At 38.6% G+C, this 27,477-nt stretch overlaps 2 protein-coding genes and 1 non-coding gene across 17 annotated transcripts in view; 2 read left to right on the top strand and 1 right to left on the bottom strand.

The window, feature by feature from the left end:
* The window catches only part of LOC145788218 (uncharacterized), a 624,890-nt gene that overhangs the window by 292,536 nt on the left and 304,877 nt on the right, over positions 1 to 27,477 (top strand). The window lies entirely within an intron of this gene.
* The window catches only part of LOC145788221 (uncharacterized), a 137,204-nt gene that overhangs the window by 25,919 nt on the left and 83,808 nt on the right, over positions 1 to 27,477 (bottom strand). The gene's annotated exons all lie outside the window — the stretch shown is intronic.
* Positions 17,684 to 17,795, top strand: LOC145765803 (U6 spliceosomal RNA). The gene has a single exon (XR_014288669.1). It is a non-coding gene; the product is annotated as a U6 spliceosomal RNA (small nuclear RNA).

Genomic DNA, 27,477 nt, shown 5'->3' on the forward strand with positions numbered 1-27,477 from the left:
CAGGAGCTGATATAAACTCTGATCATAATCCAGTTGTCGTAAAGGTGCAAATAAAACTGAAAAAAAATGAAACAAAACCCCATTTTGGAACAGTTAGATATGAATCAACTTACAATTGAAGAAACGAAACGACAGTACAATCTTTTGGTGAACAACAAATTTGCCTTACTGAACAAGGAATCTGGACCCCAAGAAGGTGACACTGAGAACATGATTGAAAACCAATGGCACGAAATACAGAAGAACTTGAATGATGCAAGCAAAAAAGTTTTAAAATAAAAGAAAAAAGCTTCTAAGCAACCTTGGATGAATCAAGAGATTCTAGACTTGATGATAGAAAGAAAAAGAAACAAAGACAATAATATCCAGTATTTTAAGCTACATAAAGAAATAAATCATAAGTGCCAAACAGCAAAACAAAAGTGGTGGGATGAACAGTGTGAAACTATAGAACAATTAGAAGCTACACACAAGTCACGAGATATCAGGGTTCGATCTTAGCGGTAGTCCGCTAGCCAATGGCTAGTGAAAATTTGCGCGGACTAGTAGAAATTTTGCAGTACTAGTCCGATTGGCTAGTGAAAATATTCGCTGGTGAAAAGTTTTGGTTTACAAAATAGCGATCGGCGACGTCATTCTGAAATACTGCAAACGAAGAAGGCGGCAAAGTCGGTCGACTGAGCACGTGACTACTTTTTTCTCGCAGTTTCGCTAGACACGACGCGGACGCGTGGTAGTAGTCAGCACAGAGTTGCCAATCTGGCTTTTTTAAAGCCAGATTTTGAGAATCTGGTTGTTTTTCAACTCGCTTGGCTTATTTTTTTTTTAAATAAAAAAAGCCAGAAAAATTAGGCTTTTTCTGGCTTTTTTTCATGTTTCATCGATTTTTTGTCAAATTAATAAAAAGCCAACATAATTTTGGCTTTTTTTGGCTTAATTTTATCTTTCGCAATTTTTTTTTTTAGGTAAAAAATTCGGTCTGCGTCAATTTGAGCAGTGATTTCTACCTTATATTTGGTTGTAGTGTCTGACCGAATTTCGTTTTGAAGCTGAAACTAGAAAATATTCTAGTTGCTTGTCTTTTCATTAACTATGTTTCTGCGTTGTCGCTGAAGTCAAAGTTCAGTGGGACACTATTTGGTTGTGCACTTTTTATATGTGTATGTTTAATGAATACTTGTCACAATCAATGTGCAAGGCCTCGCGTCGGGCTGCTTTGCGTCTTGACAGAATGTGCTGTTTTCATTGTGGAATTTTGAGCGATGTGTTATTATCGGGTATTGACCTGAAGTAACCTTTGAATGAGAAATCTGTATTATGTAACGTATTTCTAGAATTGTCTGTAAGTATGCAACTCTGGAATGTTCTGTTGTTTTTCATAATTTCTGAGCGTCGTTTGTCACAACGTCATAAGGTTGTTTACCAGCAGATGTCCGATTGCAAAATATTTATTATGTAAGAATCTTCTACCCTACGTGACATTCTTTAAACTTCTTTGAGCTTCTGCTTGTTTGCATTTTATGCAACTTGACAGAACAATGAGTGGTGTGACATTACGTAACCTTCTCGAAGTTACTATACCGAGAAACCTTCTATAAATACTGGTGTAATTATTATGATGATTATTATGAGTTGATTATGAGAGTTGTGTTATGAGTTGTGGATTGGTAGTTGGTGCAGAAATTATTGTTGATTGAGAGTTGAAGCAATCGAATACAAGTAGATGAGAATTGGTGCTGATATAAATTGTATTCGAAATTAGAGTTATTTGAGAAGCCGTTCGTTAAAGTCCTTTAAGAAGTTAGATTATCATTTCACTAGTAGAACCAGAACCATTCGACATTTAATTGACTGCTTTTTGGTTTAACCCATTAAACTACGTCATTGAACCTTTCCAAGTCTTTTTCCTGGTAAGAGATAGAAAGAAATCGTGACAATACTAATTGGCTTTTTCAGCTGTTTTTTTGCTGGCTTTATTAGGCTTTTTTTGTGACTAGGTCTGGCTTTTTTTGGTGAAGACAGGTTGGCAACCCTGAGTCAGCACGGAGAAGTCAGCATCCCAGCAGGCAGCAGTTAGCGAAATTAACGTATTTTTGTTGATATATTGTGATCAAATGCTGATTCAACGTTACTACAAAGTGTCTAACGCTTAGTGTTAGCTGGGTAGTTATCGCTAATTGAGGCTTATTTGGATTGCTACCTTGTCGTAGTTGAAGAGCTTGTGTGCCTCCGTGACCTAGAAGGTGTTTTTGTGCGTATTGTTGCTCTCTTGTGCGTACTGAAATCTGAAAGCCTTTAGTTAGTTTCAGTCTAAGCCAAAACACTTATCTTAATACGTCATCAGACAAGTGAAAAGTCAGTAAACTGGTCGGACTAGTGAAAAATCGTGCGGGCTAGTGAAAACGGGGAGCAACTAGTCCGGTGGGGTAGTGAAAAACAAAGTTAAGATCGACTCCTGGATATGCATCAAAAAGTTAAAGAAATGACTGGTAATAGAAAGTCAAATACAAGACAAAACAATTGCATCAAGGATAAAGACGAAAAATGATTTTCGACCGAGATCTGGCGACGCGAAGATGGGAAGAGTATATTAGCGACCTGTATGGAGATGAGAGAGGAAATATTCCTGCTATTAATAATGAACAAGGTGAACCAATACTGGAATCTGAATTTGATACTGGAATCTGAATTTATGTTCCACCAGAGAATGAGCTTGAACATTTTTCTCGCCAGGAATTATTTCACTTCTCGTAGGCCAATTTTCCAATGCTGATCTCTTGCCCTGCTGTCCAACAAACTGATAAAACAAGGAAACTTTGTGTATCCACCTTGCATTCCAATGCTGATCCCTTGCTCTGCTGTCCCACAAACTGATAAAACAAAGAAACTTTGTGCATCCACCTTGCATTCCAATGCTGATCTCTTGCTCTGCTGTCCCACAAACAGAGAAAACAAGGAAACTTTGTGTATCCACCTTGCATTCCAAGCAGAAATCTAACCATCTTCAAATCAATGCAAATGATCCAAATTGTTTTCATAGTATGAAATTTGTTCCAAAACAAATTTGACTTTGCTATACTTTTCTTTGAGATTTGTTGTATGTCCAATTGTCCAAGTGGTACAGATCCACAAACATTTCCATTATGCAGTAAAACACATTTTAGATTTCGTTTACAGCTATCAATAAAAAGTCGCCTATCTTGAGGATTGTATTCTGCCACACCAAGCTTTTTAAGAAAACCTTTCACATCGGTACAGTATACAATATCATTTTCCAGAAGAAAATAGGGAAAAAACTTGACATGGTGTTTCCGATAAAAAGTGATTACAGTATACCTGATTCCAACATATTTTTTTCTTTGAGTCTTGAAGCCAGTAAATCAAAAGATTTCTTTGATAAATTTACATCCCTCGCCAAGTCATTGAGTTCTCTCTGAGAAAAAAGATGACGAGGTAAAATAGCAGGAGTAAGTTCGCTTTTAGCAAGGGTGGAATCGCTGTCAGTGAAAGCTTACTCGTCTTTGCTGTCAAGAAGTAAATTTAATTGTGGCAACCCTTCAAAAACAAGAAGTTCTTCACTGTGTAGCACTGGCCTGATTGCTGAAGGCAGGTTTGGATATTGCAAGGAATTCCTATTTTTCCTGTTCATGCCTTTTGTGTGTATGTTTACTGCACAAAAATAGCAGTCGCTATTATGATCTTTTGATTCATGCCACACCATTGGAATAGCAAACCTTAATCCTTTTCTTCTTTTGTTTGTCCATTGACGTAAATGTTCTTTGCAAGTTTTGCAAACAATGTGGGGAGCCCAAGGCTTATCTTGATCCCCAACTTCACTTTAAAGTAACCAAGATAAGCACGCTTTGTAAAGCGTGTTTTGTTTTATCCTTGAGAATTTGTTGCCGAGGGAAATGTTTTATTGTCGTATTTAAACCAGAAAAAAAAATTAAAATAGTTCATATAATGAACACTCAACAGGTACATATATACAGGTAATGAACACTCCAAATAGAAAACATGTACAGACTAAACTTGATGAAGACTCGAGAGCCTGGCTAGCCAACACCTGCCCTGAAGTAAAGCTTGAATGAAGTCCTTCTCAAATGAAACAATTTTAATTTCTCATACTTTTGCAAGTGTCCACTTGCAGAGCAATCATTTCACATCCAACAGAAGTGCCATTATCACAGATAAAAACTGATAAACTCAATTTCACTGCGTAACTGATAAACTCAATTTCAGTGATTTTTTTAAGTTGCAGCTTTTTTTCAGAAATTTGTTTGATAGTTGTCATCTTCCATCCATCAGTGTTCTTAACTGTGATAACAGTACTATAGTACTGTTGGATGTGAAATGATTGCTCTGCAAGTAGACACTTGTAAAGTATGAGAAACTAAAATTGAAATTGTTTTATTTGAAAAGGACTTCGTTCAAGCTTTACTTCAGGGCAGGTGTTGGCTAGCCAGTAGCCAGGCTATCGAGTCTTGATCAAGTTTACTCAGTACTTGTTTTCTATTTGGAGTGTTCATTACCTGTAGGCTACCTGTTGAGTGTTCATTATATGAACTATTTTAATTTATTTTTTTCTGGTGTAAATATGACAAAACATTTTCCTCGGCAACGAATTCTCAGCGGATGCAACCTAGTTCGTACCCTGAACAGTTCGGACCCTCAGTTCGTACACTGAAAAGATCGAGAGAAAAAATTAAAAAAAGCGGAAGTCGCTGATTGCAGTTTCCGAAAACATTTTTAAATTTTCCCCCTGAAAAGATCGAGAGAAAGATTGCTGCGGAAGGGTTAGCGGTTCTAAGTCGAAGATCGCAGTTTCCGCTAACCCTAACTCTAAGTTCTAACCATAGACTAATCTATGCTCTAACCCTACCCCTCGCTAATTGCAGTTTCTGCAAACATTTTTCCGTAGTTTCCGCTAACCGCAGTTTCCGCTAACCTTTACCCTAACCATAGAGAAATCTATGCTCTAACCGTAACCCTCGCTGATTGCAGTTTCCTCAAACATTTTTCCGCAATTTATGCCAACCTTTAGAACAATCTATGCTCTAACCCTAACCCTCCTCGCTGATCACAGTTTCCGCAAACATTTATCCGTAGTTTCCACTAACCTTTACCCTAACTATAGAGCAATCTAAGCTCTAGTCCAGGGTTGTCCAAAGCCTGGCCCGCGGGCCGCATGCGGCCCGCGACCTCCTTCAATGCGGCCCGCCGCCTCTTCTAGAAAACTGTATATTACCGTATATCCTCGCATATAAGCCGACCCTAGAAAAACAACCTTAAAATGGTAAATTTATAAAAATCCGCATATAAGTGACATAATGTTTTTGCATTCCCGTGGCATTCACGCCTTTGTTTTATTCTTATTACGTCATAGTGCGTATTTTTTGTTATCTTTGCACGAACCGTAACTTGTTTCATATTAGTATAGACTGACGATGTGAGGGCTGCGGCCTCTCATGAAATCGATTTCTAATATAATATTGAGACTGTTGACCGATCCTTTGGTACTTAGACAGTGCAGACAGACCGAATAAGTGACATAACAACCAAGTATGAATACAATGGTAAAGAGGCATTGTTATTGTTTATTACGTAAATTAAATTTCTGCCTCGTACGTCTTATGCTAGTTTTCAACAATTTAGCCTAACCCTAACCGGTACAATGTAGCCTTTGAAAATGAGAAAAGTTTATCTCGAAACGTCAGGCATTTGTAAATAAAATGTTTTTTGCAATATTGGCTGTGTGCTTTATGCTGAGAATATTCTTTATAATTTCAGTTTTACTTAATCCTCCATTACATTCTGTTTTATTCTTTCTTTTCAGACTTAGTGCCACATTTTTCACGATGGCTCAGAAAAGAAAAATCTCTGATGAAAAACGTAAATTCAAGGATAGTTGGGAATTGAGATTCCTGGTGAAAGAACAAAGTGGTCGAGTTTTATGTTTAATTTGTAATGAAATGATATCTGTTATGAAAGAGTACAATGTACAACGACACTACAGCACTCTTCATGTCACTGGCTATGATAAATACACTGGTGAGGCGCGGCGAGCCCTACTCAATGATCTCAAATCAAACCTGCGTAAGCGTCAAGAAAACATGTTTCAATTAGTGAAGCCTTTGTCTTCTACAACCATTGCTTCTTATGATGTATCACTTTTGATGGCTAAATCCAAAAAGGCATTCTCTGATGGTGATCTCATTAAGCGATGTGCAATAACTATGGGAAAGGCCATTGGCTTTAACGATGCAGCTCGTGGGTTTGAAAAAATTCCATTCTCGCATCAAACTGTTGCTAGACGTGTTGAAGAGCTTAGCAATTTCATTCAGGAGAAGGTCATGAATCAAATTCAGCAGTGTGTTTATTTTTCTCTCGCTCTTGATGAAAGCACAGATACAGACGAAATCGATTAATCGAATCACCTATTTGCCAGACGTTTTGATACGATTATCCGATTGATTCGTTTAACCAATTTACTAAAAAAAAGGTTTATTGTGAATGGGCGTAATTGTTGAGATGTCTGTGCTGACTAGGCTGCAACGCACATTACAACTGATACTTCCTACAACTGTTTACGATTCTGGTTAAACTTTAAAGAGTTTACTAGTTCTGTGTTACATAACACTATGCTGTGTTTTCCAGCCAGCAAAACTGGTCCTTTTTGCATTGATTTATCATCTGCAGACGTTGAAACAATGTAAAAAAGACCAGCTTTCCTGACTGGGACAGCATTTATGATCAAAGCATTTTTCTGCAAACTGCAGCAATCGGACTTCTTTTAATCTCACCAATATCTGTGATGTCACAATGCGAACTTTGACGTTGATGTTTTTGATTCAAACGTGCTATTTTTAGCTCCGCACCAGCTGTGTAATTTTGAGTATGGAACATGGCCTACGAAAATTTTAAAGAGTTTACTACTTCTGTGTTACATAACACTGTGCTGTATGTTCCAGCCAGCAAAACTGGTCCTTTTTCCATGATTTATCATCTGCAGACGTTGAAACAATGTAAAAAAGACCAGCTTTGCTGACTGGGAGAGCATTTACGATCAAAGCATTTTTCTGCAAACTGTAGCAATCGGACTTCTTTTAATCTAACCGATCTTTGTGACGTCACAACGCGAACTTTGACGTTGACGTTTTTAATTCAACCATGCTATTTTTAGCTCCGCACCAGCTGTGTAGTTGTGAGTATGGAACGTGGCCTACCAAAATAGTGGTATGGTAGAAAAACACGGCTCACACTCATTGTTTGTTTTGAAATCGCAAAGTTATTTTTTTTCAAATCTTTTGCGCTGTTTGTGTTTTGTTTGTTTTGAAATCGCAAAGTTTTTTTTTTCAAGTCTTTTGCGCTGTCTGGTAAAATAATTAATTTGCAATGTTCTTCAACTGAACGAAAGTGCACAAACGAAATTACGCACTGCATTTCACAACAGTAGGCTACTTTTTTTCAGCAATTTAAAAAAAAATTTTCCAAAGTTTTCTGGTTTAAACTTTTGGACATGCTTTCCAACACTTCCCTCTCAAGCCGAAATAATTTGTCCGTGTCCATTCCTTGGAAGGCCAGTCGCCGACGGATGACATCAAAAGTATTTAAACTTCTTTATTGGGAAGTGTGATTATTCCTTTTGTCTGCTTTTCTGTTTTAATGAAGCCCAGCTGTGCGAAAATCGGTTCTTTGTAGTGCGATGTCTAGCACATAAGATTATGGCCTGGGATTACAGACACTTGTCTTTGTTTTGATCGCATGCGTATGTCTCACCTCTGCTTCATTTCTCCTTTAAACATTGCAGACAATTATGTGAAGCGAAAAAGAGACAGTCTCTTTTCGCTAACAGGCACAATTATACGATTAAATGAATGAAGTATGCAAACTAGAAGCAAATCCTGATGCTTTTATCCGACTTATTCTTTTAAGCGGTATTCGTTTAACCGATGTTTTTACTTAACATTAGATTGGATTTGGTTTGGGATTTCAAGTTTTGATTCAAATAAACGGTTGATACGTTTAAGCAGTATACTATTAACCGATTTCGTCTGTATAAGGGATGTCAGCCAGTTGCTTGTCTTTATTAGAAGTATTGACTCACAGTTTAATGTCAGTGAGGAGTTACTCCGCTTACTCCCACTTTTTACCACTACGAAAGGATCTGATATTTATGAAGCGCTGAATTCTTTAGTGAGCAAGTATGGTGGATTTCAGAAATGCTCTTGCATCGTTACAGATGGTGCCAAATCAATGACTGGAGCTAAAAGAGGGGTTATAGGGTACTTGAGAGATGCTGGAGTCGACTGCCCAATGCTTCATTGCATTATTGATTATTCATCAAGAATCGTTATCTAGTTGCTGTATACGTTTATCTGATGTGATGCAGCATGTAACGAAAATTATTAATTTCATTAGAGGCGGTAATAAAGCGCTGAGACATCGTCTATTTGTTGATTTCTTGAAAGATTTGGATACAGAATTTTCTGACGTTTCACTCCATTCTACTGTTCGTTGGCTTAGTGCTGGGAAATGTTTGCAGCAGTTCTTCAGTCTGCGTAATGAGATTCTAAACTTTTTAGAAGAACTGAATGCAGACACTGATAGGTTTAAAGGTTTATTGCAAGACGTCAACTTTCTGAAAGGTCTAGCATTTTTCACGGATATTACTCAGCATCTGAATAAGCTCAATTTAAGTTTACAGGGTAGGAATCAAACAATTGCTTCTCTGTATGGTTTCATAGATGGCTTCCGCAAAAAATTATGTCTCTTCAAAAGTAATCTGCAAAGTAACATTCTGATTCACTTTCCAAGTTGTGACGTTATTTCTAAAGAAATAGAGAACAATAACTTCTGCTGCTTTGTTGAAACTCTTGATACCCTGATTGAAGACTTCAACAAGCGATTTCAAGATTTCCGGCACCTTGAGAAAAACTTCAATGTATTCAATGCTCCGCTGACTATAACTATATCAGAAGCCGATGACGATTTGCAGCTTGAATTGTGTGACTTGCAAAGTGACCAGTTTTTATTAAGCAAAGCTACACTGCCAATCACTCAATTTTGGCCTCTTCTTTCTGAAGAGCATTATCCTAATTTACGCCGTTTTGGATTGCACTTGCTGTCAATGTTTGGCAGTACCTACCTTTGTGAAGCAGCATTTTCCGCAATGAAGTCGATTAAATCCAAAGAGAGGAATCTACTTAAACAAACATCTCTCGAAGCCTGCCTTCGTTTAGCCTTAACCTCAGTTGACATTGACACAAAGGAGCTGGCTTCCAAAATGCAGGCACACCCATCTCACTGAATTTTAAGTAAACTGTACCGTTTTGCGTACTTCCTTAAATACTTTTTACCAATAAATTTATGGTTTATTCTTATTCATACTTGTCAGTTATTTTTAAGGTTTCCTGGTCTACTGACGTTGCTTAAAATTTCCAAAACTCTCTTATTCGTAGTATTCACATCTTAGCTTCTTTAATCTATTCCCCAATATGTTTTTATGATAAATATAAAGATTCATTTACACATGTACGTGTTTTACTTTACATCTGGTACGGTGAGACAGTGTATAAGAGGAAAAATGTCAACTGCGGCCCGCGATCTAATTTCCTTGCTGAATGCGTCCCGCGTCCCATAAAGTTTGGACAACCCTGCTCTAGTCTAACCCTATCCCTCGCTGATCGCAGTTTCCGCAAACATTTTTCCGCTGTTTTTGCTAACCGCAGTTTCAGCTTACCCTAACTCTAACCATCGAGTAATCTATGCTCTCTAACCCTAACCCTAGCTGATCACAGTTATGGCAAATATTTTCCCGCTGGGTCATTTCATTATATTTCAGACAAAATTATGACTTTTTGGAACCATGCAATTTTTTTATTGGCTTATTTTATTCCTCTCACTATGCTGAGAAAAATGACACTAATTTTATGAAAATTGGGTCAGCGGTTTTCGAGATATCACGTCATTTATATGCTGTCACTAGGTGTCCTCGCGAATAGAAGAGCAACACGTTTATGACCATAACTCTAGACCAGGGGTGGGCAAACTTTTTGTACTGAGGGCCACATTTGAAAAAATATTGCAGCCGGGGGGCCGCACACTCTCATTACAAAGTAGGAAAATTTACCCTGGTAAATAAACGCATATTCATATTAAACACAATTTTTGCATTTCACACTCAGTTACGTATAAAGCTATGCAATCATCATCACAAAAATTAATGAGACTTGTGCAAGTGTTCACAGTTTTTCACAATCTCCTGGTTTGGTTGTGTCTTTTTAAATTGTACTCCTTGATAACAGCCACGGACTCACGGCACAACAAGCAAACTGCTTTATTCCCAATTTTGATAAAATAGTATTTAACAGTCCATTACGTATTAAAAACACGACTTTCGTCTTCAATCTTTCGCTTCTTGTCAACACTCATTATTTTAACAGAGTAAAAATATAAATCTTTTATTTTTTAACAAAAATCCTGTCGAAGTAGAAAACATTAAACTGTGCGTCTCAAATAACAATGAAAAGCTATTTGGAGGAAAGTAGAAGTACTGGTAGGCCTACGGTAGCCGCTACCGTATTTGTATTTTATGATCAAACAATGCGTGAGAGCATGTTGCAATACATGCGCGACTGATGTGTGTGTGTTTACGCACTGAAAGTGAAGAGAAAAACACACTCGTAAAGGGAATAATATTTTGTCATGTAATCTGTTTAATTAAAACAATAAGTGATGATTAGTAGTTTCTGCAAATGCCGGCGGGCCGCATAAAATGGTCTCGCGGGCCGCATGCGGCCCGCGGGCCGTAGTTCGCCCACCCCTGCTCTAGACCCACTGGTCCAATCTTAAAAATTTTTGCGTTTAACCCCATGTTTTCACTGGTGGGCTTTCCCATAACATCATTGTGTAAAATGAGCTACTGGCAGTAGTTTTCATGATAGACTAATTTTGACTACATTTTATCTGCGGCAGATATGACAATGATCTGAATTTTTTTTTAAATTTTTTTTTTTTATGAATTGGAAGAGGAAGGTTTGATGTGTGTTGTATATCATTTTCAACTAGTTACTCATTAATTAAGAGCATTTTGTAACTCAGCAATTAGGCTCGAACCTGATCAGTATTGTATTCCAAGGTTGGTATTACTGTTTACAGATAAATACTGCTGTGTAACAGTCACTTAGCCGAAATGGATTAATTTTAAGTACCGGTATATAACTTAACTGCACTGGTAGTTAACCTTCTTTAAATATATATACACAGAGCAACTTAAACTTCTGAGCATAGAGTATGCTGTATTCTAAGCATCGATTGTTTAACTGTTTTCAATCACATTATCATTTTTAAACTCGCTCATGGGGACAACCAATGTTGTCGAGCATAGGCTACATATTACATACAGGTTTAATAGGCTGAATCGAAAATGTGGGAAAATATGCATTTCAGCATTTTGAATAGTTCCTTCAAACATATTAACAACATGCATTGCAAATTCTAATACCTTTTATCCTTGTGAAAGAATCTCTAACTAGAACGTACAGGAGAGTTTCAGTTGTTATTTATGAAAGTTCATAGGAGCTTGTTAATTTCTTTCGCAATGGAATTTGGTAACATATATGTACATCCTGTTGATGTAGTTGGTGCAATTTAATGTCATGAGCATAGATGAAATGTCCATATAAGACATTTGTCTTCATGACAAGGCCAAATGAAGGAAGGAGATGGTCCACAAGGATGCATGAAGTTAACAGTAATGTCATTATGTTCTCGATCAACATGGTCAATACCAACCCACCACTTTCCATCATAAACACACGCTACATGTTGATATTTTGATTATTTCAATGTCCAGTGAAGGTGCTTTTGAAAAGAACTGATGTGTTCCGGCAACTTGAACAATTGAACATCATCAGAAAGACGTTTGAAACTGACTGACCCATTGACCCAACCCTGACAAACAAAATGATACTCTTTGGTACTGGGGACAGTGCAGTGTGCAACCCTTTGGAAATCTCTTGGAGTTAAGATACGTTCTTTGACAGTCCACTTCATCAGCTTTCATGAATGTAAATCTGATGCCCTTGATGTTCTCCTTGCAATATCCGTATGCATCTGAAGCATTTAACATTTGCTGGCCCCTTGGTCGACTTAAGCTTTCATTGGCCAACTTTCGCTTGACTGTTCAGTGTTCCCCCAACACCATCGCAAGGTGACTTTTCATGGCTTGTCGCAAAAAAATGACCAGCTTGCTTGGAGACCAAAATCGTTGAAATGATAAGAAAGGTTAAGAAAATACTTGTAAATTTTATATTGAGCGGCACAGCCATCCGAAAAATATTCAATATAATCGTATATTCTGTTTTTGCTGAAAACTTGAAATATATGAATTTTTTGCTGCTGTAAAAGTCGAAGTTGATGTAGTAACTATCTAAAAATGGCATATAACCCACATGTAACCTTCCTCTTTCCAATGATAAATTAAAAAAAAAAAAAAAAAAACTCAGATCATTGTCATTTTGGTCGCGGATTAAAGATAGTTAAAACTAGTAGTATCATGAAAACTACTGCCAGTAGCTCATTTTACACAATGTTATTGGAAAGCCCACCAGTGAAAACATGGGGTTAGTCACAAAAACTTTTAAGATTGGACCAGTGGGTCTAGAATTATGGTCATAAACGTGTTGCTCTTCTGTTCGCGAGGACACCTAGTGACAGTATATAAATGACGTGATATCTCGAAAACCGCTGACTCAATTTTCATAAAATTGGTGTCATTTTTCTCAGCATAATGAGAGGAATAAAATAAGCCAATAAAAAAATTGCATGGTTCCAATGCCCGTTCGAATTATAATGAAATGACCCCGCGGCTTCCGCTAACCCTAACCCTCGAGTTCGTCTTTGTGCGATTAAACTGCGATCAGCGACTTCGGCTTTTTCTAATTTTTTCTCTCGATCATTTCAGGGTACGAACTCGGGGTCCGAACTGTTCAGGGTACGAACTAGGTTGCACCCCCCTGAAGTAAAGGTTGAATGAAGTCCTTCTCAAATGAAACAATTTCAATTTTAGTTTCTCTTAATTTTACAAGTGTCTACTTGCAGAGCAATCATTTCACATCCAACAGTACAATAGTACTGTTATCACAGTTAAGAACACTGATGGATGGAAGATGAAAACTATCAAACAAATTTCTGAAAAAAAGCACCATTATTCTGTCTTGATTTGCACCTACTAGCATTTAACACAGAAAGCAATTGTCTTGGCATTGTCTGCTTTTATTGTTTGTTTTAGAATGAATTGCAAGAGTAATAATAAAGGTTGTAGCCTAATCCCATAATGACAGCATTAAAACGTAATGTATTTGTGCTACTTTGTAGGGCAATTGCAATAAGTCAAAATCACTGCAACTTAAAAAGTTGACTTGATGGAGAAAAACTCATTGCATTTTCGGAGTCTGCTCCCCAAAGTTAGTCTAAATCAGTTCAAAAACTGCCGGCACCAAAAATTGTGTCCGACCGGCCAGTGTAATATCACTCAACAAGCCAAGCAATGTAGATCTTTAAAAAAAGCACTTTTCAAACTAAAATTTCACTAGGAGTAAAAAGAAATATTACCCAAGTGGGATTTTAAATTGTTTTTAATTTTCTTAGGAAAATTTAAAAAAAAAACATAGGCCTATTGTGTGAAAGCTTTCAGCTTGATACCTATGACTAATATAATTAAAAATTATAGTTACTGTATATCTGCTTGATCTTGTTTATCCAAGACAGCAATCAGCTTACAGCTAGGGTTGCCAGAGGTTAATATAAAAAAGAGCCCAAGCTTATGCAAAAGGTAGCCCAAAAGTAGCCCAATTTTTTTGGGGTTTCTAAAATAGAGCCCAAAATGGAGCCCAAGCAAAGAGATAGGCTATTATACAAAATTCTTCCAGAGCGCTTGATCATCAGTCCCAAATTATAAATGTTTTTCCAGTTCTTCACATCTTTCAGACAGATTGGCAACCATGCATTCACTCAACTGTTTGTTAAAATAACTACAAACAAGTACTGGTACCTAAACACAAAAAATGGTTGAATCGCTTTTCGTGATAAGCAAACGCATCAAGAGTGTTCCCCTCAAGACCATCAACAGTTTTGATAACCCACCATGGTCGATCATCGTAGAAACTATCTTTTTGTCTTGTTTTTCTTTTTACTCATATGAATTGTTAAAAAAAATCACTAGCCTTTTTTTCTCATCTTTCTACATTTGCAAAAACTTTATTAAGGTGTTGCGACCATGCCATAACTGATTGTCCTGGTTTGGCACCATGCACGTTATAGCGTCCGTGTTTTGTCGCTTCTACCTTTTTCTAGACCCCTGCTATGTTTGACATATATTGTTTTTGGTTATGATGGTCAGAAATAAAAACAAACTGAACTGATGTCCACTGCATTTTCATGAAAACCTGGATCACTTAAGTTGCCAAGATTGCCAGATATTAAAGCCTAAACATGCACATTTTTGAAAATTGGCATCTTTATACCAAATTGGTAACCCTGCCTGACCGAGGCCTCCAAAAACGCTGCTCCTCAATGAAATAACTACGAATTAGGTAAAAATCTTAAATATGATACAATTTTTACATAAAAAAATTATGTTACATTTAAAAAAAAAGTAGCCCAATTGGGCGCCAGCCAAAAAAGCGCGCCCAACGCAAATTTTTGGCGCCTGGAGAAATCAAAAGTAGCCCAATTGGGCGTAAAAGCGCCCAATCTGGCAACCCTACTTACAGCTGTTAGCTTTGCACACACAAACTCGATGATGCATGACATGATACAATGACGTAATAGGAAAGATTACAAAAAGTTGTTTCTGACTTTTTATACGATTACAAAGACACTACAAACAGGCTACTACAAAGACAGGCGTGGGTGTGCCTCAAGTCAACCATCTCCGTACAGGCGTCAGGCTTTTCCGCTCAACCATGCACCAATGGTGAACGTCTTGTTTTTCTACTTGTGAATGCGATGTTGAGGAACCGACCCCAGGCCACATCATCAACGATTGCACTTATCTTCCAACCACCCAATGAAGTGGAAGCAGTGGCGTAGAAGCACATGCTGCCGCCCCTGGCTTTCGTTGAAAATGCCGCCCTAAGTAGACTGCAGCAAATTTTGAAATAGTTTCATGTTCAAGCAATCGTTTCAATAAAAAATAATTACAAATAATGTGCCGCGTCTCAGAAGTTCTATATTGCTTGAGCAGTGCCGGTCTTAGGGTATTTCGAGCCCTATGCGGAATGTGCTTTGCGGGCCCCAATGACAATGATCCAATTCTGTAGCGTAGTTAAGTATTTTGAAAGGAAGGGGGGTTTGACGGCCGGCTGCAAAGCCTGACGGCGTGTTCGCCGAAGGCGACACCCAGCGGTGTGGGGTCTGGGGGGCCCCCAGAAAATTTTGAAAAATGACTTTGAATTTTGTGCGTTCTGAGCGCATGTTCAACAAAAATTTGGGTATGAATATTAACTGTAAAATGGTGCTGTCCGGTGGCATAGCAAAAGGATAAGATCATGTTTTCTCTGGCATTTTTCGGAAATAAAGCTGAGTCTCCATGTTTTCTTGTTGCTAATTCCTAAAGCCGCAACTGACTTCAAGGATAACGGTACTTGCTTGTGAATCGAATTTTTTCCATTGGAAATGGCAAAAATTACTGCATTTCTGAGTAAATTGCGAGCCCCCTAATTTGCGGGCCCTGTGCAATCGCATAGTTTGCACACCCCAAACACCGGCACTGGCTTGAGAAAGAAGCCTCACTGTCTCAGCTTTAAGGCCAAAAATAAAAGACAAAAAATGGACAACAAATGTATTAGGCAATTAAAAGATCAATAGCCGCCTCAAAATTGAACTTTTCGAGCTTTCGCCGAAGCAAAATCAGCGATAATATCTTTAAAATCAAGTTTTTGAACGTAGTCTCTTTCTATAGAAAAAATCGATAGAGCTGATAGCCGATCATCATTCATGGTAGAACGTAAATAGGCTACGACTTTATCATTTTGAGCTTTGAGAAACTCCTCTAGATTTATGACGTAGGCTATTAAATGTTAGGCTACTAAGAATTGAACAACATAAGGAGTAGGCCTACAGGCTACAGCTATCCAACATCGCGCAAGCTTTTTAGCTGTTGTTCTATCCTTAAATTTTTTTAAGGGGTGCTAGCTGTCTCTTTGTAAATCATTTTCTTGTTTTACTGTTTATTCATTTTTGCATTACTTCATTTTACGATCTGTGTGCACTGTGCAGCCTCATTTTGCCGCCCCCTTGCAGCCTGCCGCCCCTGGCGCAGAGCCAGAACCGCCAGGTGGCTGCTACGCCACTGAGTGGAAGGTCTGCGTGTCTTCGATGATGAAATAAAATACTGGCTGCTCTCTAGCAGCCTTCCAGCTTAATCCAGAAACATCATGAATCTGGGGTGGTAAAAGGATATAGATCCTTGGACCCAGAGGCTCACACGACAACGACGATACGATTTCAAAAATTTAATAATTGTTTTTGACTTTCTATACGATTGACATTGCCTGTTGGCCTACAGCTTATTAATTTTTGAGCGCAGTTTCAAGAAATGATTTTCGAAGATCTCGGTCATTATAGCTTTGACAGGGGGTAGGCCTATTTTTGAACCCAAAATAGCCTAATTTTTGGGGCACCTAATTTTTCCAAGGGGCTTGGAATTTTAAGGATATTGTATTCTTTAGATTTAGTGTGTTTTTTTTCAGAAGTGTCTTAATTGGGGCGCGAGGAGCTGATTGATATCGGACCAGAATTTTTTTGCTCCAGTTTAGAACAGCTGACTCGATGACCAAATATTCTTTTGCTGTTCCTGACTAATGGAATTGAATTATTATTCAACACTGAACATATTTATGCGTTCCTTTATGTTTACAAATAGTAGGCTATGTTATTGCGATGTAGGCTAGGCTAAGTTTATTGTGTAAACCAGGGGTCACCAACTTTTTTTGCATGCGGACCACTTTGGCACTAAGGAGAGCTGTGGCGGGCCGCACTAATAAAATTTTAGGTAGGTTGACTCTTAGCCTATGCTAGAAAAGAACGCATTTTGTACCCAGTATCCAGCGTTACATGTTGTTCATATTTGTGGTAGAATACCGCAGCAACAAAATTAAACGAACAACGCTACTGCCAGGCCAAGCTCCTTTTACAACACTTTTGACTTTTTTAAGAATGCCTAATAAACGAAGCCACTTGTTTTGCGCATTTATAGCGAGGCGAGCGGTTTCATCAGAATATTCATTGCCAAGCAACTAGCAAGAGTGGTGTTGTCACTTCGCTTCACAAAAGATATCTTGCAATTAACAATTTCAGTAAACAAGGAAATGTTTGACACATCGCAATACAGGCAACAAAAGGCCTAGTGACCTGCAAACATATCAGCGAAAAATAGCCTCCAATAACAAGGAAAAAGAAACCAGGCACCATGAAACAAACGCTTGTGGAAATCGCAGAAAAATCGTAATTCTATCATAACTTAATTCATAAACAGTCGTCCCTCTGAAAAAGCAATGAGTTGGTTTTTCATCCTTTTTGTGAGAGTCAATAAAACCGTCTTTCTTTTATTATAGACAACTGTCACTTGCGATGCTTATCAGCGTGGCAAGAATTTATTGATTAACAACATTTTGCAGTACTTGCTTGGGCAATAGGCTACATGTACTAAAATTGGAACGATACAGAGAAGATTAGCATGGCCCTTGCGCAAGGATGACACCCAAAATCGTGAAGCGTTATATGTTGCTTAAAAAAAAAAAAAAAACATTTTGCAGTACTAATTGTACTAAGTTAAATATTTTCATAATACAATCAGCAAAATTCTTTAAATTTATATATAATATTTTGCCAATTTATTATAAATTGAGTTGGCACACCGACCTATTTTGCCAACAAAAACTTGTATAAAGAGAACATTGCTCGTGAAACACAACAACGGTGAAACGCACACTAGTGTTTACAGGACATTTGCAAACTTAAAATAAACAACTCTATATGCTCACAGACATTTTCGAAATCCGAAAACAGACGTTTTAATCAACCACTGGGACAATGTGGTTGGACATCGCATTGGAATAACTTTAAGCAACCCCCACCTAGAACTATAATCTGATTGGTCGGTCGGTGGAATCGTATGCAAAGCGAAAATACGCTTTCCGGAAATTTTTTTTTTTCGTACTCTTTAACTCCTCAAGAAAAGTATTTTTGGTTATACTTGTGCCCTGATACCTTCCGCGGGCCGCAGCGATACAGCGTGGCGGGCCGCATGCGACCCGCGGGCCGCCAGTTGGTGACCCCTGGTGTAGACCATGCTTCACTATGTAGGCTCCTTATAGAATCTGATTAACAAATTGCTATTTCTCTCTCAACGGCCCTGTTTTTGTCAGGCTTTGTCGTGGCCTCCTGGTCAACCAACCAAACGCCCCTGCAATTTGAAGAAGTATTGATATTGTATTCTTTGGATGTAGAGTGTTTTGTTTCAGAAGTGTCTTGGATTGTCGTGGCCTCCTGGTCAATCAACCAAACTGCCCCTGAAATTTGAAGAAGTATTGATATTGTATTCTATGGATGTAGAGTGTTTTGTTTCAGAAGTGTTTGGATTTGGGGTCCGAAGATCGCTTTGATAGCCTACCGGCCAGAACTATTCTCTCAAAGGGTTGGTACTGGTAGGCTACTGAGGTTTTGTTCCGGCCTCCCGGTCAATCAACCACAAAGTCCGGGTTAAGCATTCAGTCAGTCAACATAAGAAAACTGGGATGCGAAACTCCGTTTGTCCGCTTAACAACACTAGGGCTAACGCCAAACAGTGCTGCAACTGTTTTTAAGCGTAGCGTAGCCTATATCTGATACAGAACTTAGGCTACTGCAGTTTCTGTTTCAAACATTTTAGAAACACTAATACTGGCAGTGGCGTACGCAGGATTTTCTCAAGGGGGGGCCATTGAGAGTAGCGTAGCCTGGAATTTTGAATGGGGGGCTTTGACGGCCGGCGGGCTTCGCCCGCCGGCGTTTCCGCTTAAGACGTCACCCAGCGGCGGAGATCTGGGGGGCCTCCCCCAGAAAGTTTTGAAAAATTACTTTGAATTTGGTGCATTCTGAGAGCATTTTCAACAAAATTGTGGATATGAATATTCCTGTAAAATGGTGCTGTCCGGAGGCATAGCAAAAGGATAAGATCATGTTTTCTTCGGCATTTTTCGAAAATAAAGGTAAGTCTCTATGTTTTCTTGTTGTTAATTCCTGGCTGAGATGTTTGAATGTTTGGTATTGACAAAACTCGCTCTTTTAATGCAGTTTTGTTTAAAATTAGGCAAATTTTTTTTAGACTGAAACCATCATTCCCAAGCATAAAGAGACTGAAAGCATCTTTCTCAATATCGTGACGTCACACGCGTGCCAAAGGAGGGGGTTGTAACCCCCAAGGCCCAACCCTCCCTCCCCTTGGCTATGCCACTGGCCATTGATATCCCAGACGTCTTCATGATATCCCAGTATGGTTTTAGTTTAGACTTTATCCATTTCTCTCTCAATAATCACTATAATAGGCTTACAGAACACTATGCTACATTGGCATACCTGGGGTGGGGTAGGTGGATTGGGCCATGTATTTCGTATTGGCATAGTCTATAAAACAACATTGTTACAGTAATTCCTTTGACAGAGCAATGCAAAACATATTAAATGCCTTAATCTACGTCGTTAACTACTAAAACATTTTTAAGGGGAGAGTGGGGGCCATGGCCCAATGGCCCCCCCTGCGTACGCCACTGAATACTGGTATTACACAGACTGGAAGCAATATTGGTTGACTACATTTTTTTCACACCAACAAACTATGTTACAAAAATAATAATTTAAAAGTCAATAAAGGTGAAAAACCAAAATGTAGATACCAAACTTATGTTCAGCAAACAAACGTTTCGAAAACTATACTGTCTTCATCTTCAGTGTTATAAATGTGTTATACATTTCTAGCACTGAAGATGAAGACAGTATAGTTTTCGAAACGTTTGTTTGCTGAACATGAGTTTGGTATCTACATTTTGGGGTCTTTATTTTTTGATTAGATTAACCAGGCGTTCCAACCATTTTGCTCCTAGGTGAAAAACCACTTGTTAGAAAATTAAAAACAGATAATAACAAATCGAACACGAAAACCTAAAGGTTTAAGCGGCAATTTTGTTGGAGCTGGCCCTCGTAATTTTTCCAAGCTTTCTAGCTATCGTTGCTGGTGCTTCATGTTTTGGTGCGTTGAGTCTTTTGAGTTCGTTTTTGGCAAAACAGTTAAAAACTATCTCCAAAATTAGTTCAAAATTACAATGTCCTCCTACTCAGTTCTGGCGTAGCATAGCACAATAATGGGCAAACTTTTGTTGGGGAGATCCCCCAAACCCCTTGTTGTTTTTCTTGTCTTGCAAAGACACGCTCCCACTTCCACAACTCACCAGTGCCACCACAAGGCACACTAGTAGATTTCGGGAGGGGGAGATGTTGCTCACACGCTTCTACAAGTATGCAAAACTGCCAGGAATAACCTATCGGAGGTTTTATGTTTATAGTTTAATGCATCAGATATTGTATTCATCAAAATCTTTCATTAAACAAACGTCTGTATAGTTTTCCACGAGATGGCAGTAGCAACAAAGATTGGTTATGTGACAAAGTTGGTACAAGGCAGCACAAACCATGAACTGCAACATAAACAAACTTTACAATGACGTACATGTCGCATTTGAAGCCATCTTTGTAGTCTTCATACTTCCATCTATTTGGACTTTGTTGTTATTTAAGGCATTTATTCAAGTTTTTTTTTGAGAGATGTTTTAGTTGATTAAGCGGCAACCGCAGGTGGCAGCTTTTTGATATTTCTGAATTTTGTTTTGTTATTATTGTGATAAAAAATTGTTTTGTGAATGTTAGGGAAGTTATACAGGTCTCTAACGGAAGTAGTTAGGTCGTCTTCCCTTTGTGGAACATTGGCAGTTAACCATACAAGATCTTTAGCTTTTTACTACACTTACTTAGAACTACTTCTGTGTAGTTAGAGTTACGGAAACACTCAAATAGTTATAAAATTGTTTATTTATTTGTAGTTACTCACTAGTGAGTGTGATAACCTTTGAAACAAATTTTATCACACTCCCCATGGAGGCTGGTTGCATAGCCGAGTGGTGAGAGCCTTGGTTCGAAGTTCGATAGGGTGCCAGTTCGACACCGCTCAAAAGCATGTGGCTGTGTCTTTAATAAGGCACTTAAAGGCATGCCGTCGATTGCGAGTGGCGCCCCTTCGACTATTTAGAATTCTATCATGTTTATGAGCAATAAGGTGCTTTGGGGTGAAATACCTACGTTCCTTCTCAGAACTATGGCGAACCGACCCCACGGAGACGGATGTTGGACTTTGTGCAATTACTTCTGGAATGTCGCTACATCGCCATCGGCTACATCGGACTTGTGTTGCTGCTGACCTTCGAAAGTGCCGTAGACCAGGGCTTCCCAAACTGGGGGTCGCGACCCCCCAAGGGGTCGCGTAACGAACTTCAGGGGTCGCAGAAAGTATACCAATTTGCACAAGGTACTGCATATTAACACTTCTGTGGGAGATGCTGTGACAGTTATTAAGTTTATTTAGAGTCGCGCACTCAATAGGCTGCCTGTATTTTTTAAAATTTATGAGGTGAATGGAATCGGAGTTAAAAACTCTTTTACCGGTACTGCATTGTGAAGTGAGGTGGCTTTCAAAAGTCAACGGTTTAAAATGGCAACCGTAGCCAATTCATGTTGAAAACCGAAATCGTGATTTTTCCAACAAAATAAAGTTCAGTCTTGGTCCACCATTTTCCCATCTAGCTTTTGGAATTATAAATGCCAAATGTCAGATTTGCTTGAAAAACTGAACGAATTTAATTTGTCCCTTCTAAGAAAAAACATCAATATTTTGAATTGAAATCTAAAATTGATGCGTTCATCAAAAATTTAAACATCTGGAAGCCAAAATTTCAAAATGATTTGTCTGAAATGTTTTCACTTTGCCTACCGTTCCAGCCTAAGCAACATCGAAACTGCCTTGAGACCTGCATTAACAAACACTGAGCCATGACTGGACTTGCTTTGTGGCAGAAAGCAGTCACACCCATCACACTGAATAAATGTGTTTGCTTTTTTGTTTTGTTTCCCGTAGCTTACCCATAGGCGGACCCATACCATACCCAGGCCCGGATTTAGGGGGGGGCAGAGGGGGCAGTTGCCCCGGGCCCCCCGACTTTTGAAGGGCCCCCCTATGTGGAAAAAAATGTGATTTTGTGTTATTTTTTTCCTTTTGGCCTTTAAAGTTTTCTGCAAAATGCTATGCAGTACTGGACTGATACTACTGTAGACATAGAGATGGTTTTTCGCGCCGTAGGCTTGAAAGAATTTTTTGCACGGGGCCTCCCGATCTAAAAGCGCCCCGGGCCCCCCATCAGCTAAATCCGGCCCTGACCATACCCATAGGCGTTGTGATGGTCAAAAATAAATATAAAAACAAAATGAACAGAGTGCCGGTAAATTGTTTTTGGTTTTCGTTCGAGTTAAGCTTTTCAATAAATAGGCTATCACAAATGTATATTTCGCACTGTTTGTCATTTTAATCGTAAGGGGTCGCGAAAAATTTTAGGAGATTAAAAGGGGTCGCGAGCAAAAAAGTTTGGAAAGCCCTGCCGTAGACCATCAAAACATTGTGCCGTAGTTCAGCAGCAGCAACATTTTGTTCAGCTCTGAAACGTTCAGAAGGCACATAATTACTTGCAGGGCTGTGTTAATCGCTAACCGGGGCTCCCAGCTCTTTAGGGACCCACGTATTAGTCTGTACAATGTGTCTTGACTATTCAACCGTTTACGCGCCAACGTTTCCATTAGGGGAACATGAGATTAAAGTCACGTACAGTTATGCACGAATCAAATTCTAATCTTTTCTTTTTTGTATGCTGTTGCTGAAACAATAGTATTTCTAATGTATGCGTAAAAGTTATAATTTTTGTAAACATTGTACTTTTAATTTTACTGAAAAAGCGACTTTTTAATTGTCAGAAATAAGCTTTTCCCAATTATACACCTGCAAACTTTTTTCGGAACTTTCTTTTTAATTTTGTTGCATTATAACTAATAAATCATTTTCCATAATATTTGCTTGCGAATTTTTAGAGGCCTCTTTCTCACGGTTGCATCTACTGTATGTTCCCAAAATGGAAACGTTGGCAACATCTGGTACACAAAAGCTACGGCTTTCTGACATAGGGATTATAGTGAGATGTTTGCAATCCAGCTGCGTTTTGAAGAGCGCATCAGTGATACTTCTAGCATGGTATTCCTGTAATCGCTTCTCATCTATATCCAACAGTGATATGACCTATATCTTTTAAAGTTTGTTGGAGATCAAGGACTTTAAAAAAGGACAAGTAAATGTTCCCTCATCTGCAAGAAAGCATGGCAGAAACAGCCTAGAGGGACATATGACTACCGTTCCGATGGTACTGTACTGTAGTCTGCACCAGATACCGATGCGCCAGATGGAAGTCGGTACCGATGCGCCAGATGGAACGATAATTGTGTCGTCACCGTTGCAAGCATTTACTATGGTGTTACACCAACGCAAACCGTCCAACGAAGGGTGAAGAACAAAAAAAAGAAATCAGTTGAGCAGCCATTTCTTATTACGATCTATAACCGATGAATGGGTGGCGTAGATGTATGCAACAGGCTACTCTCTTCCTATAAACCACGACTTCGGTCCAAGAAATGGTGGTGGAATCTTTTTGCCCACATTGTCAATTCATCAGTTGTGGCTGCTTTCTGCTTTTACAACCATATGAATAAGTCCACTGTAAACCATCTCCAATTTAGGAGGGAGATCGCACGATCATTGGAAAAGATGGAAATGCCAAAGCTCCACCTAGGAGGACCAACTGCGCCACTGAGGGCAACCGTAAGATTTGACGCTGTAAATCATATCCTTGTATCATACTCACACTGACGATGTGTAGTGTGCATAGAAACCACAAGATTGCGATGTCTAAAATGTGAAAAGCGTATGCATAAAATATGCAGTGATAGATACTATAAAAAATAAAGCGAATTGCGCTTAGCATTGTAAACAGTCCTTGTAGATTTACTCAATGTGTATTTTGTTGTTGAAATTTTGCTTCTTTATACCATCGCGCCAGTAAACAACTTTCGTATTAAACTTTATTCGATGGCGAATGCTTTTCGAAAAATACTCTGTTTTTGACCTACTTTAGATGCCAACGTTCCCATTTTGCGAAAATAATAAAAACCAAATAAACTGAAAATAATTTCAAAATCCAAGCTGGTATTATTCTTAGTTTGACTGAAAGACACAACGTTTTAAAAAATTGTTTTGAAATGACTACAGGAAGTCGTCGCCGTCAGTAAAGAGTTAAAATAGAAAAATTTGCAACAGAAACTCGATATAATCAAGAGCTTAAATTGTCCAAAGCCGTATTTACTGCTTCTCAAACCCTCGGCTGGGGGCCACCTCCATCTAGGGGTCCACCCATACTTAGTTTGTGCACCGCTGTTCGGTTTGTAATTTCGCATGTACGATAACATTCAATTAAGAATTTGTTTTCCATTTTTGCAAAGTTTTCTCGCTCACTTTGCTTAATGGACAATATTTTATTCACTTAATCATCGATGTTGAGCAATGGGCATGTATAGTTTCAAAAGTGGATTAAGGGAGTAAAAAGCTTTTTGTATCCTACAAAACACTGCTCACTCAAATAGCCCAGTTAATTAACAATTAAAATGGCAAATTTCAGTATTAATGGAAATATGCTATAACTATAAAGCAGTGGTTTAGTGAGTGCTGATAGAAGTGCAACTGTTAGTCAGCAGTATAAGTTAAGCATTGACCAAAAATCCGCTGTCTCAAAAGAATTAAGTTGAACATAGCCAACATCGCCTTATTAAAAGATTTAACTCATTCATATGATTTGTTTTAGTCACGAAACCTATTCTTTGTGCGATGTCGTTTGAAAGTTCAAACGCCGCACCATTGCGTTGCGACGTACAGTTTGCAAATCACGGTAATAGCCTACACAAATAAATCACGACCAATTTTGAAATTTTGTACTTTATCAATTAAGCTGCAAACCCGGAAAGTTTCACGGACCTCCTGAAATCGCTTCGCATACTCCCGGTTGAGAACCACTACTATAAAGTGAAGTGAGCGGCGAACATACTGTCGGTAAAGCGAAGGTCAGGACATCTCAGATAGATTTTCAAAGTTTTAGCCAGCTGAAAGGCTACACCATAGCCAAAAAAAAAAAGGCTATAGGCTACAAATTTTCAAGAAATAAATTATTGAAATCATTCTGTGGTCGTGGATGAATATTGTTTTGAAATGGTAAGCTAATTTCAATTTTAAACCAAACCTTCAACCCAAATCCAATTTTTGAACTGGCGGGGTGCTCGCTTCGGGGTGCAGAGACCTTCAAGTGAAAAAATTGGTTAATCGTGCTTGAACTGCAACAAAAAAAATGTTTCATTTGTAGAACAACGGAAGGAAAAAGGTTAAAGCTATAATATTTTATACCTTTTCAAATACAGTATTACCGATTCATTATTTTGCATGTTATTCAGAACCTTATAATAATCCTAATGGGTCTTATGGTGAAACAGCCTGTTAAGTTTTTAGTGAATAGTAACTGCATTTGCTGTAATTCACTTTGCTTGGCATTGAGCACTTTTTGCAAAATTAATTGTATTTATTGTTTTATTTGAACTTTGTTTTAACTTTAAACTGGGTAGTTTGTGACGTCACAGACGATTAAATGAAAAGTTTCAGCGGATTGAGTTAAAACTGTCACCCCCAAGTTTTAATGAAATTTATTTTCCATCGATTTCTGGCAACAAGTGAATTACTTGGCAACTGGCGTTCTGTTGAGCAATATAGATGTTTTGTAACAAACATTCAAAGGTGTGAAGATAGCTGAAAATATATTAAAATTCACTATTTTGTGTCAACCTCTCCTCTTGCGCGTGATTGACACTGTTTGCTTTGTAAAGCGCTCAGGAGCAAAGCATTCTGCGATGGATGCAGCGCTATATAAAAACAATCATTATTATTATTATTATTATGCTTGTGTCGCATCTGAAGGGTAAATGAACCTTCTCTCGCAAATTGTATGAGCATGAGAATTCTATAAATGAACCTTCACATTGCTTAGTCAACTACCCTGTGACTAAATGAGAAAATTAAACTGCTGTCTAGACAAATCAGTGTTGTCATTTCATAAAGTTTTGTATACACTTTGGAAAAGATTTAATGTCTTTGGGGAGAGAAATTTTTATGAAAACATTTTGAGATCTCATGAATAAAAAACAGAGGACCAGATATAAGGTCGACTGCAAACCATCATGGCCACCTAAAGATACAGCCTGATTTGTCACATTTTGCAGAAATTTCCAGGTTTTTCTAACTTTGGGCGAACGTTTAAATAAATTTTTCTAAAAATTAAATTTTTACGCTTTCTTTATTCTTTTCCCCAGACGACACAATAGGTTTTAACATTCTCACATGTTGAAAAACAAAGAAAATTTGATTTCGGAGATTTTAGTCAGACTGTTAATTTTCCATAACAATCTGATTTAGCGTTTTTCAATGGAAAACGTTTCTCACGTACCGCCGGCACTTGGAGTCACTGCGCAAAAAACTATCTACACGCGTCGCACTTTTGAGGCGATTGGCGGGTTCCGGCTGGGGAGCTGGTGCTAAAACTCTTCGTACAGCTACCCTAGCCCTTGTTCATTCCACCGCTGAGTACTGCGCGCCGGTCTGGTGTCGTAGTTCTCACACCCACCAGATTGATACCGCCATCAACGACGCACTGCGTACTGTGACTGGATGCCTGCGTCCCACTCCAACGGACTGCCTACCCATCCTAGCAGGCATCCAACCCGCTGAGCTACGCCGTAAAGGAGCCACGATTTCTCTCGCTCGCCGCGCTTTGGACCCGGACCATCTCCTTCATGCAACATTCAAGAGACCACCACCTATAAAGCAGCGGCTGAAATCAAGACGCCCTTTTGTGCCTGACACACAACAACTCCTTAAGAAAGCAGAAGAACTTGGTTTAAGTGCGGCACACTGGACGAACCACATGTGGAACACGGCGAGATCACACCTCCATGCTCATCAGCGTTTTTCAACTTATTTTTTCTCATTTGCTATTGCTTCCCCAAGGCAACAAAAAAGTTTTATGTCATTAGCAGGCTTGTCCATGGGAATGGGATTCCCACGGGAATCCCATGGGAAATGTCCCATGGGATGGGATGGGATGGGATGGGACAGCACAAATTGCTGTCCCATCATCAGAAAATGGTTGAGAAACTATCCGAACTAACTAAATCATCACTATCAGAAGTAGTTGA

Source organism: Aplidium turbinatum, chromosome 2 (genome assembly GCF_918807975.1).
Source record: "Aplidium turbinatum chromosome 2, kaAplTurb1.1, whole genome shotgun sequence".
In the NCBI taxonomy this organism is placed as follows: domain Eukaryota; kingdom Metazoa; phylum Chordata; class Ascidiacea; order Aplousobranchia; family Polyclinidae; genus Aplidium; species Aplidium turbinatum.